The 9,252-nt window shown below is 51.1% G+C and overlaps 1 long non-coding RNA gene across 1 annotated transcript; it reads left to right on the top strand.

Annotated features, from left to right (window-relative positions):
- Positions 1–4,230: 4,230 nt before the first annotated feature.
- Positions 4,231–7,555, top strand: LOC123133644 (uncharacterized). The gene is made up of 5 exons (XR_006465333.1): positions 4,231–5,180; positions 5,294–5,350; positions 5,431–5,954; positions 6,651–6,779; positions 6,977–7,555. It is a non-coding gene; the product is annotated as an uncharacterized lncRNA (long non-coding RNA).
- Positions 7,556–9,252: the final 1,697 nt, after the last annotated feature.

Raw genomic sequence — 9,252 nt, 5'->3', positions numbered from 1 at the left:
TCGCTCCCCTCTTTAGATTCGCTGCATACCCATCGGGGAACATCAACTGCATTTTCACCCACAAGATAATTTCCCTCATAGCTGGCCTTCCAAGATTGAACCATGCCTTTGGCTTCGTCCAGTTCTGCTTTCCTTTCGGTTCTTTCATGTTTTGTAACGGCCTATCACATAGCGCCTCCAGATCGACTCTAGCCTTAGTATTATCCTTTGACTTCCCATCTATGCCGAACAATGTACCAAAAAGTGCCTCGGCGATATTCTTCTCAGTGTGCATCACGTCGATGTTGTGTGGGCAAAGGAGGTCTTTGAAGTAAGGCAGATCCCATAAGCATGTTTTGTGAGTCCAGGCGTGCTCAGAATTATACCCCTTGAAGTACCCTGGACGCTCTGGATCTGGCTCGAGAGCGTTTAACTGATCCAGGGTCTGTTGGCCTGTCAACGCAGGTGGTGCAGAGTTTTTTACAACTCTACCTCTGATGAAGTTCTTCTTGTCTTTCCTGAACTTATGGCGAGGATCCAGGAACTGTCTATGCATGTCGAAGCAAGAAAACTTGCGACCGGCCTGAAGCCAACGAAACTCAAGAGCTCCCTTGCATGTGGGGCACGGGAACCTTCCATGCACACACCAGCCAACGAATAGCGCATACGCCGGCAAGTCATGCGTCGAGTACATGTACCAGACACGCATTATGAAGTTTCGTTTGCTATAGGCGTCGTATGTCTTGAACCCATTATCCCAGGCTTCTTGCAATTCGTCCTTAAGCGGCTGCATGTACACATTCATATTTTTCCCCGGATAGTTGGGCCCTGGAATTATCAACGTCAGGAAAATGTTCTTTCTTTGCATAATCTGTCCGGGGGGGGGGGAGATTGAGTGGAAAGACAAATACGGGCCAACAACTGTATTGGGCTGCCGTCATACCAAACACACTGAACCCATCGGTGCTGATGCCGACTCGAGGATGCCTCGGATCTGCCGCTTTGTCAGCATGTAATTCATCAAACCTTTTCCACGCAACACCATCCGATGTGTGTACCATCATCAGTTTCCCATCTGCATCTAGTTCGGTTCTTTTGCCTGTTTTGTGCCATGTCATCTGTCTGGCCGTCTCTTCGACCATGAAAAGACGTTGAAGTCTTGGTACGATTGGCATATACCGAAGAACACTAACAGGGATTTTGGTCTGTGTCTTCTCACCCATACCGTTGTCTACCACAATATACCTGGAACACTTGCAAATGGGACAATAGTTCAAGTCCGCATAGTCAAGCCTAAATAAGGCACATCCTTTCTCACAGGCATGTATCTTCTCATAGGGCATCTTCAGTGCACGGAGGATTTTGTCCGACTGGTACAGGTTTGCAGGCATTACATGGCCTTTGGGTAGAAAGCGTCCAAATACTGTCATAATTGCGTCATAGCATTCTCTGCCCAAGTTGAACTGAGCCTTCAAAGCCATTACTTGTGAGATGGCATCCAACTGACAAAGCTCAGTGTGCTCGTGGAGCGGACGTTTTGAAGACTCCAACATTTCATTGAAGGCCTTTGCAGATTCCTCCATCTCCTCGTCCGAATCCCGAGCATCATCATAGTCTTGCACCATGTTTTCCATCCCGGTACCATGCTCGTCGGTGCGACGATGATCCACCTCAGCTCGGTCACGTTGGGCAGACTCACCATGAAATGTCCACACCGTATAATCGGGCGTAAAACCATTCTTCTGCAGGTGTTTACCCATTTCAGCCTCTGTCCTCTTTTCCCAATTGCCGCATCGGAAACAGGGGCACCAAGTTTTCCTCTGGCCATTTGCAAATGCGGCTTGCACAAACCCCTTGGTTTTTGTGAACCATTCAGCGCTCCATTTGTTCTGACCAGTGTGACCGGTATACATCCACGCACGATCACTCATCTTGACTTTCAGAGCTACTGGACACACAACAATTATATATATAATTCACCATGTATATATTCATCAGTTGATCTACTTTGTCAATTTTATTACGTCCATGCAACCTACACTCTAATAGGTAATGATAGGTCCTAATCCCACCCGAGTATGTGTAGATTGGGTTCATTTTCCCATATGCTATGCTCCGGATCCGACGCAAAATTTCGGCAGCACCTCCCCGCTGTTCTCCTGATACACGTCTCTGCAATAAACAGAGAGGATGTGTACCCGGAGAACAACAGGGGAGGCACTGACGAAATTTATGCGTCGGATCCGGAGCAAAGCATATGGGAAAACGAACCCAATCTACACATACTCGGGCTGTCCATGGATAGCGTTGGACAATTCGAAAGAATCAAGGTTATAAATATGCAAATGCATGCATATTTATAACTATGACGCTTTCGAACGGGAGACACATATTGGTTACGCATACTGATGATTCAAGACACATATATAGCTAGCTATCAAGTTTCATCGGCACGAACACCGGAACAGAGCAAATAATTAATGGGGGAGGAGGACATGTCATTTGTGCTCACCCACGAACGAAGGGGCAGAGCTCGTCAAACGCACGGCGAGGTCGTCGAACACCAAACCTCGCAGCGGTGAAACAACTGCACATTTAAATCAACCCGATCAACACAATTATATATGATGTTTTTCATAACAAAATCGGAAAATATATGACCTAACTAATAATTCACAAATATAAGACCCTGTCGGCCTCGGGGGGTCGGGTGTCGGGGTGTCTGGGTGTCGTGTCGGGGTCGGGGTGTGGTGTCGGGGTCAGGGGTCAGGGGGTCGGGGTGTCGGGGGTCAGGGGGTCGGGGTATTTCCTTCTATCCTTCTTCTTCTTTCTTTCTCTTCTTCTTCTTCTTTCCTTTCTTCTTCTTCTTCTTCCATCTTTTTTCTACTTTTTTACTTCTTTTCGTTTCTTCTTTTCTTCTTCTTCTACTTCTTCTACTTCTTTTCTTCTTCTTCTTTTTTCATCTTTCTACTACTTCTACTTCTTCTACTTCTTCTAATTCTTTTCTAACACTAACACTAACACAATCTAGCACTAACAATTAAATAACAAAAATATATATGAAAAAACAGAAAAAAAAGTAGTTCCCTCACCGGAGCAATGGGACGGTCGGCGGGGGCGGCGCCGGCCGGCGGGTGCGTCGCTGGGCGGCGGTTGGGGTGGTGGGGGGCGGGGATGGGGGGGGGTGGTGGGGCGGAGGGGTGGTGGGGGGCGGGGGCGGCGCCAGGCGGCAGGGGCGGCGCCGGGCGGCGGGGGGGCGGGGCCGGGGCGACGGGGCGTCGCCGGGCGGCGGGTGGCGGGGCGACGGGGCGTCGGCGGGTGGGGTGGGGGCGGAGGGGTGGTAGGGGATGGCGCCGGGCGGCAGGGGCGGCGCCGGGCAGGGGGGGGGCGGGGGCGGGGCGGCGCCGGGCGGCAGGGGCGGCGGTGAATCTAGGGCGGGCCGTCAGGGAGGAGAGAGGAAGAGAAGAGTAACGGGCGGGGGGAGGGTGTGGACGTCCGTTAGTTAAAGAAGCTCTTTGCCGTCCGCCATTCTTTGCCGTCCGCCGTTGTCTCTCTTTGCCGTCTGCTAGCTGACGGCAAAGAGGTGGGGGTGTTAAGTTTTTTTAAACGGGCGTGTGGGTGAGGGCCACCTCCCTCTTTGCCGTCAGCTGGCTGACGGCAAAGAATCTTTGCCGTCAGCTGGCGGACGGCAACGAAGTGGCTCATGGCAAAGAGCTTCTTTGCCGTCCGCCGTTTCTTTGCCGTCGGCTTATCGGTAGCTGATGGCAAAGAGCTTCTTTGCCGTCCGCTAGCCGACGGCAAAGATTAGGCAGATGACAAAGTAGCTGATTCCAATAGTGTGGCCCATACAAATATTAATGAGAAAATAAAAGAGGGTTAACAAACGGAGGATTAAAAGAAAGGAGGGCTATACGTACCTGCAGATCCGTAGTTATTGTAGGAAGGCGACGACGAGCACAAATTGGACGCGGGCATGTATGGGATTTCAAGGAACAGAGACAACAACAATCTCTACTTCTAATGTCTCAGTTGCTAGTTTTCGTCGGTTAATTTTCGTCCCACAAGAGACGGTTTTTTTCGTCCTCAATTTCGTTGGTTAACCATCGTAGAGTTATTTTCCGTCTCGCCTCTCTGTCTCCCAGACTCCCACCAATTTTTTTATCGTTCAGCCCGCACCCAGGAGACGCTCCTCTCCTCCCTTTCCTATGCGCTCGATCCCCTCTCACACTAGGGTTCATAGAGGTTGCGCCGCCACCTCTTGGCTCGGCCTCCTCCTTCCCTTCCCTCCCCCCACCTCCAGCCACACCCGTTCGACCACCTGCCGGATCCCGCGTCGCCACGTCTGCATCGCTCCGGTCTTCTCCCACAACTCACGCATCGCAACGGCGCTCGCGCCCGCGCGGTCTCCTCCATGACCTCTCTCCCTTGCGGCGGCGGCATCACACATGACGCATCCGACGGCGAGCTCCACAGGTCAACGCATCCTCTCTTCTCTCCCATGGAAGTCCCTCCCCTCTCACATCTCTCTCTGTCTGCGAGCGGTGGCGGCCGGCTACGCGAGAGGTCAATCTGGTCACGCCTTCCCACCATCGACCACGCTACGTCGCTATCGGAGGGGCACCCTGCCGCTGTCGGGGACTCGCCATCATTGAAGCACGCCACCACGCCGCCGCTCTTCTGTCTCTCCCTGCTCGCCTCCCGCGGCCAAGACTGACCGCATCCTGCACAATCTTCGTCCGTCCCTCGATTCCGACCCACCTGCGTGAAACAGACCGGCGAAGAAATTTGGGCGCACATCTCGCCTCACCAAAAGAATAAGATTGCTTACCTCTCGCGCGTATGACTTGGGGCGGCGGCGGCCGCCGCGGCCGTCAGCCGTTCAGAGCCTCCCACGACGGCACCAACATCGGGCGGCCAAAGCCCAGCATCAACGCCCATTCCTTTTTTGCGTGTGCACTCTCCTCCATTGAATCCCCCTTCTCCAGCGCGCATGGAGGAACCGTTGGATCGATGGCGTGCGTCTCTGCATGTGTGTGCGAGTGGGCATACGTGATCTGTCCATGGCGGGCATGCGAGTGTGCTGTGTTGGGCGTGTTTGTCCCGTGGATGCCCTGTGCACCTGCAGGATCCAGACGGCTGTCTGTGGTCGAGCTCCGCCATCCTGCGCCGTAGGACTGACCCAGGCGACCTGATCAGAGCAGGTTCAATCTGATATACCCTTTTTTCCATGGTCTTCCCACCCCTCCCCTATCATCCGATGTATCAAGAATCGAGGGTCACGGCTAATATAGGAGGGTTGATGATCTATAATCAGCAGATCGATGGCCATGAAGATGGAGCCTGGAGCCAAGTAGCAGCTTTCCGGTTTAAGGTTCGGTTATTTGTTCTATTGTTACAATTGTGGGATCATCGATTTGACTCTCAGTGTAACATATGGCTTTGTTTCTCCAGCTAGCTGATGTAGATGGATAACGCTGTCGCCGCTAATCAAGGGCGCGGGGGGTGGCCAGGCGTGGCTGGGTGGTGACCTCGTGCAGATCGCAATCTGGAAGTAGGAAAAGGAGGTGCGTGTGTGCTGTGTTCAGGTACTGCATGCCTGCAGCCAATCCATTTATGAGAATTGTAACTTTCTTTTCAATTTCCTCACAGCAATCTTATTCTTTGCAAGGAATTTGAACTCTATTTCAACGTGATCGACATCCCATTGTGATGCACCGTCAGATTGTTACCGTTTTTTTGGAGAAAGTTTGATATGATTTTTCATGGAAGGATTTGCCTGTATTAAATGCCTTACTGAATATAGCATCGGTTGCTTGATTAGCATTACTTCTTGAAGGACAAAACTATTGATTCTTTTTGGCTACAGAAAAAAGTTTTGGATGCAGAGCTGGGTGGTTTCTTCATAGAACTAAGGAGCCAGTAAAAAAACATGAGAATTCGTCACCTGTCTTAGCCATCGCAACCTCCTGAACAAGGTTTGCCAGCATCTAGCTTAATCCTTGTGAATGGTTGGTAGCAGATCTATCTTACAAGCAGAAAACATCTACTTTGTATTTTAGTTTTCTGAATTACATTCATCCCTAGCTGCACTTACAGGTCAAAAACACCCACATACTTCAGTTTTCACAGCCAGCAGACCTAGAAAAAAATATAAGTGTATGAGCATGTACCGTATAATTGGGGAGATTAGGGGAATGTATTGACAAGTGACAATCGTATTTCCTTGCGTCCTCGATGCTGCTTCCTTAGCTCACATAGTAGTTCTTTTAATACGTACCGTACTCGATTTGATTGGCAGGCTTCAGGTAATTTGTGTTTGTGTGGTAACATCAGCGGACCTGTACTGCTACGAATTACATCACAGACTATGTGCTACTTTATTAATTGTAGTTTCTTTGTTCAATTAGTTCTCTGGAAAAAAACCACTTATTCTCCCTGTGTATATGTTTGCGAATTCCCGATGTATATGTTTAATACTAATCTTCCAAAGATTGTTGTAAGAAATAACTACATTTACTTCTTCTCTCATCAGTGGGCTAATTCTATAAAAGAACTAATAAGGAGATTTCTTAGCAGTACCGTATATGTTTGGAGCAGTGAGATAATTCTATCCTATATGACTTTCTTTCTCTTGCCTTTCCTGATTTCGTTTTCCCCTCCATTTTTTTCAGGTTCCAAAGTTTGGCCGCAGCTAGCTTGATATGGAGACATTTCCTGTTAGGAGTTAAACTTTGGTTTGGAGGCATCGAGCTTTGGCTGTAACTAGCTTTGTTACTTGATATACCTCTGTCAGCATTCAGGTAAACACTATCTACCACATTGTTTAATCTGGGGTTTACTCTGGTGCCACGTGTACTATATTGCTAGATTTAACTTTAATCTATGAGTTGCTTTGTATCTATTTCGGCATAAATGGTTCATCATACTAGGATTTATTGGTGATCTTACTTCTGTTGCCTATTGGTGACTGAAATATATTGCATTTTCATGGAAGCAGGAGCCGGGTAGTTGTTGAGCGGGTTGTGTGAGAGGCGGTCGGCGAGCACGGGCTAGACGGGAAGGTGATGCTTGCAATGGCGACCATGCCGGTGGGCAGGGCAAGGTCGATTGTGTCCATCATGGTGTTTCCGAGGGGGAGCGAGGCATCTACCATCGCGCATCTGAAGAAGTCGACGCTCGGGGCGAGGTTGACCACCGTGGCCGGCGTGAAAGCGGACGGACTTAAAGGCATTGGATGCTTGATTAGCATTACTTCTTGAAGGACAGAACTATTGATTCTTTTTGGCTGCAGCAAAAAGTTTTGGATGCAGAGCTGGGTGGTTTCTTCATAGTACTAAGGAGCCAGTGAAAAAACATGAGAATTCGTCACCTGTATTAGCCATCGCAACCTCCTGAACAAGGTTTGCCAGCATCTAGCTTAATCCTTGTGAATGGTTGGTAGCAGATCTATCTTACAAGCAGAAAACATCTACTTTGTATTTTAGTTTTCTGAATTACATTCATCCCTAGCTGCACTTACAGGTCAAAAACACCCACATACTTCAGTTTTCACAGCCAGCAGACCTAGAAAAAAATATAAGTGTATGAGCATGTACCGTATAATTGAGGAGATTAGGGGAATGTATTGACAAGTGACAATCGTATTTCCTTGCGTCCTCGATGCTGCTTCCTTAGCTCACATAGTAGTTCTTTTAATACGTACCGTACTCGATTTGATTGGCAGGCTTCAGGTAATTTGTGTTTGTGTGGTAACATCAGCGGACATGTACTGCTCCTAATGTCTTAGTTGGTAGTCTCCGTCGGTTAATTTTCGTCCCACAAGAGACGGTTTTTTTTCGTCCTCAATTTCGTTGGTTAACCATCGTAGAGTTATTTTCCGTCTCGCCTCTCTGTCTCCCAGACTCCCACCGATTTTTTATCGTTCAGCCCGCACCCAGGAGGCGCTCCTCTCCTCCCTCTCCTATGCGCTCGATCCCCTCTCACGCTAGGGTTCGTAGAGGTTGCGCCGCCACCGCTCGGCTCGGCCTCCTCCTTCCCTTCCCTCCCCCCACCTCCAGCCACACCCGTCCGACCACCTGGATCCCGCGCCGCCTCGTCTGCATCGCTCCGGTCTTCTCCCACAACTCAAGCATCGCAACGGCGCTCGCGCCCGCGCGGTCTCCTTCATGGCCTCTCTCCCTTGCGGCGGCGGCGGCACACATGACGCATCCGACGGCAATCTCCACAGGTCAACGCATCCTCTCTTCTCTCCCATGGAAGTCCCTCCCCTCTCACATCTCTCTCTGTCTGCGAGCGGTGGCGGCCGGCTACGCGAGAGGTCGATCTGGTCACGCCTTCCCACCATCGACCGCGCTACGTCGCTATCGGAGGGGCACCCTGCCGCTATCGGGGACTCGCCGTCATTGAAGCACGCCACCACGCCGCCGCTCATCTTTCTGTCCCTGCTCGCCTCCCGCGGCCAAGACTGACCGCATCCTGCACAATCTTCGTCCGCCCCTCGATTCCGACCCACCTGCGTGACACAGACTGGGGGCGCACATCTCGCCTCACCAAAAGAATAAGATTGCTTACCTCTCGCGCGTATGACTTGGGGCGGCGGCGGCCGCCGCGGCCGTCAGCCGTTCAGAGCCTCCCACGACGGCACCAATGTCGGGCGGCCAAAGCCCAGCATCAACGCCCATTCCTTTTTTGCGTGTGCACTTTCCTCCATTGAATCCCCCTTCTCCAGCAGGCATGGGCGAGCACCCGCAGCGAGCTGCGCTGACACGCGCAAGCATCCGCAAGGTGGCGAGCACCCACGGCGAACTGCGCTGGCACGCGTAAGCATCCGCGACGCGAGGGCGAACTGCGCTGGCATGCGTAATCATCCGCGACGCGAGGGCGAACTGCGCCGGCGTGTGCAGACATGGATGAGCACCGACGGAGAGCTGCAGTGACAAGAGCGAGTTGCAGTGGCGCGCGCAGCCATGGGCGAGCACCGGCGGCGAGCGCAGGCGGGGTCAAGCTAGGGCGGCGAGTTGGGTAGCTCGCGCGGGCATCAACGGGGTACGGCGGCGAGCGACCATGACGACACGAACAAGCTAGCCTCAGAGTAATCCGATACAGACCAGACCACAAACAGATTGGATAAGGTAGAAAGAGACAAGGGTACTTTGGTCCTTTCAGGTGCCAGAAAATTGAAAAGAAAAAGGGAAGTAATTGAAAAAGGAAAAATGGCATAGTAATCAAACAGCACACGAACTAGGTGGCGTTTTTACGAAGCCAATGTTGAGA

The sequence above is a fragment of the Triticum aestivum genome, chromosome 6B (genome assembly GCF_018294505.1).
Source record: "Triticum aestivum cultivar Chinese Spring chromosome 6B, IWGSC CS RefSeq v2.1, whole genome shotgun sequence".
NCBI classification, from domain to species: domain Eukaryota; kingdom Viridiplantae; phylum Streptophyta; class Magnoliopsida; order Poales; family Poaceae; genus Triticum; species Triticum aestivum.
The sequence above is the reverse complement of the archived record's forward strand: the minus strand, read 5'-3'. Positions and strand labels throughout refer to the sequence as shown.